This window comes from Bos grunniens, chromosome 24 (genome assembly GCF_055505025.1).
Source record: "Bos grunniens cultivar Pamir isolate PY7600 chromosome 24, Bosgru_T2T1.0, whole genome shotgun sequence".
NCBI classification, from domain to species: Eukaryota; Metazoa; Chordata; class Mammalia; order Artiodactyla; family Bovidae; genus Bos; species Bos grunniens.
Genome location: NC_141188.1, coordinates 14,065,519 through 14,069,737, shown reverse-complemented (window position 1 = coordinate 14,069,737; position 4,219 = coordinate 14,065,519).

Here is a 4,219-nt window from a genome sequence, read left to right as displayed (position 1 = left end):
TAAGCATCTGAATGCAGAGTTCCAAAGAATAGCAAGGAGAGAAAAGAAAGCCTTCCTCAGTGATCAATGCAAAGAAGTAGAGGAAAACAACATAATGGGAAAGACTAGAGATATCTTCAAGAAAATTAGAGATACCAAGGGAACATTTCATGCAAAGATGGGCTCGATAAAGGACAGAAATGGTATGGACCTAAAAGAAGCAGAAGATATTAAGAAGAGGTGGCAAGAATACACAGAAGAACTGTACAAAAAAGATCTTCATGACCCAGATAATCACGATGGTGTGATCACTGACCTAGAGCCAGATATCCTGGAATGTCAAGTCAAGTGGGCCTTAGAAAGCATCACTACTAACAAAGGTAGTGCAGGTGATGGAATTCCAGTTGAGGTATTTCAGATCCTGAAAGATGATGCTGTGAAAGTGCTGCATTCAATATGCCAACAAATTTGGAAAACTCAGCGGTGGCCACAGGACTGGAAAAGGTAAGTCTTCATTCCAATCCCAAAGAAAGGCAATGCCAAAGAATGCTCAAACTACCACACAATTGCACTCATCTCGCATGTTAGTAAAGTAATGCTCAAAATTCTCCAAGCCGCGCTTCAGCAATAAATGAACCGTGAACTTCCTGATGTTCAAGCTGGTTTTAGAAAAGGCAGAGGAACCAGAGATCAAATTGCCAACATCCACTGGATCATGGAAAAAGCAAGAGAGTTCCAGAAAAACATCTACTTCTGCTTTATTGACTATGCCAAAGCCTTTGACTGTGTGGATCACAATAAACTGTGGACAATTCTGAAAGAGATGGGAATACCAGACCACCTGACCTGCCTCTTGAGAAATCTGTATGCAGGTCAGAAAACAACAGTTAGAACTGGACATGGGACAACAGACTGGTTCCAAATAGGAAAAGGAGTACTTCAAGGCTGTATATTGTCACCCTGCTTATTTAACTTGTATGCAGAGTACATCATGAGAAACGCTGGACTGGAAGAGATACAAACTGGAATCAAGATTGCCGGGAGAAATATCAATAACCTCAGATATGCAGATGACACCACCCTTATGGCAGAAAGGGAAGAGGAACTAAAAAGCCTCTTGATAAAAGTGAAAGTGGAGAGTGAAAAAGTTGGCTTAAAGCTCAACATTCAGAAAACGAAGATCATGGCATCCGGTCCCATCACTTCATGGGAAATAGATGGGGAAACAGTGGAAACAGTGTCAGACTTTATTTTTCGGGGCTCCAAAATGACTGCAGATTGTGGGTAACTGCAGCCATGAAATTAAAAGATGCTTACTCCTTGGAAGGAAAGTTATGACCAACCTAGATAGCATATTCAAAAGCAGAGACATTACTTTGCCAACAAAGGTCCGTCTAGTCAGGCTATGGTTTTTCCTGTGGTCATGTATGGATGTGAGAGTTGGACTGTGAAAAAGCCTGAGTGCCAAAGAATTGGTGCTTTTGAACTGTGGTGTTGGAGAAGACTCTTGTGAGTCCCTTGGACTGCAAGGAGATCCAACCAGTCTGTTCTGAAGGAGACCAGCCCTGGGATTTCTTTGGAAGGAGTGATGCTAAAGCTGAAACTCCAGTACTTTGGCCACCTTATGTGAAGAGTTGACTCATTGGAAAAGACTCTGATGCTGGGAGGGTTTGGGGGCAGGAGGAGAAGGGGACGATAGAGGATGAGATGGCTGGATGGCATCACTGACTCAATGGACGTGAGTCTGAGTGAACTCCAGGAGTTGGTGATGGACAGGGAGGCCTGGTGTTCTATGATTCATGGCGTCGCAAAGAGTCAGACACGACTGAGTGACTGAACTGAACTGAACTGATACTGATATAAGGGCTTCCCTGATAGCTCAGTTGGTAAAAGAATCTGTCTGCAATGCAGGAGACCTAGGTTTGATTCCTGGTTTGGGAAGATCCCCTGGAGAAGGGAATGGCTACCCACTCCAGTATCCTGGCCTAGAGAGTTTCCTGGACTGTAAAGGAAATCAGTGCTGAATGTTCATTGGAAGGACTGATGCTGAAGCTGAAACTCCAATACTTTGGCCACATGATGCGAAGAATCGACTCATTGGGAAAGACCCTGATGATCGGAAAGACTGAAGGCAAGAGGAGAAGGGGACAAGAGGATGAGATGGTTGAATGGCATCACCAACTCTATGGACATGAGTTTCAGTAAGCTCCAGGAGCCGGTGATGGACAGGAAAGCCTGGTGTGCTGCAGTCCATGGGGTTACAAAGAGTTGGACATGACTCAGTGACTGAACTGAACTGAACTGATACTGATATATGGAGTAGGAAATGGCAACCCACTGCAGTATTCTTGTCTGGAAAATTCCATGCACAGAGGAGCCTGGTGGACTACAATCCATGGGGTCAGAAAGAGTCAGTCTGGGCAACTGAGCATGCATACTGATATATCTATATACCTCTTGAAAACTGCAGAAGAGCAATCATTTTGAAAAGGGAATATTTGACTTCTGACCTAGACATTAGTCTTTACTTATAATTTCCCCTGAAAAGATCACTCTCCATCCTTTGAATGGATAAATTATTTCATGAGAATTTCATCCCCAAATTTTGCATCTTTCAGAAAGCACTTTTCACTACTGGCTTAGCACTTCAGTACTTTTTTTAAAGGCAAGAATTGTTCTTCTTGTATGTTCTGGGCTGCATCTGATATACTAATGATGATATTAACAAGAGAGTTAATGAAGCTGAAGATAACTGGCTATTAATTTTCCACAAGAAATTAACTCTTTCATCAGAAAGAATTATCATTTTCGGGGATTTGTTACAAGTATCTAAACTCTAGAATAATCATAAATCATAAGTAGAAAGATATAAGTCCTCAGCCCTAAAATAGTAGTTTCTCCTCTTTCCTTCAAGGTGATTATGCTTTGGCCATGGAGCCAAGTATTTTCCATATGAAAAAATTCATAAGTTCTTAAAAGATAAAGCTTAGGGGACTTTCCTGGTGGTCTAGTGGCTAAGACTCCCTGCTCCCAAAGCAGAGGACTTGAATTTGATGCCTGTTCAAGGAACTAGATCCCACATGCCTCAACCAAAGACCCTACATGCCACATATAAGACCCAGTATAGCCAAATAAAAAAAGCTTAAAAATAAAAGATAAAGCTTAATCTATAGGCAGTAAACAAAGCATCATTTAAATGGACATAGCTATAAAGAAAACAGGGAGCTTATCTCCAAGATGGCACTGGATCTGTCAGGAGAAAGTGCTTATATTCATTTTGATACTTTGTAAATTTCAAACATTTTTTGAGGGCATAGAGTTATTACAAAACTAGAGTTGTTGCTCTTTTTATTAAAATGTGTTAGCCTAGAATTATCACCAGCTTCTGCAATAAGTAGGTGATGATGATGCTTCTGTATCATCAACTAGAGATGATTTAAGGGCTGAGAAGCTGTTTGGTTAAGGGTAAGCCTATGACTAGGAGAGGTTTCACCAGTTTTCACTGTTAACTCAAGTCATGATAAAATCAAGACTTTGTCTATACATGTTTCTTCTGTGATTCAACCATTTAACTAGAACGATCTCCTGACTTTTCTCAAGTTCTCATTCTAGGTTTCTCAGAGGGCCAGATGATATCAGTGCAAGACCAAGTTCTACACAATAGTGGCCGTAATGGGAATCTCTAGACCTAGGAATCTGGCTTATTTTAAATTAATCAGTTTGAGAAATTATTTGGCTATAAAATGATAATGGTTTGAACTCATTATTTCTTTGATAGCGATCCAGTCTTAAAAAACTTAAAAGAAAATATCAGAGTGATTAAAAGTGAAATTTAGAAGCTGAATACAATATTTTAGAAATATGAGAAAGCTTGAATTCCTCTGTTCATTAAGATTGGTTTCAGGGAGACTCGGTGAGTGAGAATAAATACAAGAGTCTTGACTTCTCTACTTCTCTATAAGCATTTCTTCTCTACTTCTGTATAAGCATTATAAACTGTGGAAATTTTCAGGTTTAAATAGATTTTAAAAAATGGTGACTAGAACCCAAACTATAAACACTCTAAATAAAAAATAAGTATTTGTAAGTTTCCATTTTGTGCAAAGTCCTGAGCTGGGTGCTAGTTGATGCACAAAGAAGATTAAGAAAATTTTGCTCTCAGGGAACTTATCTTAGAGTTGAAAAGATATAAGTATATAAAAACAGAACTAGCAGTGTGATGAGTGCCAAGCAAGTGGTG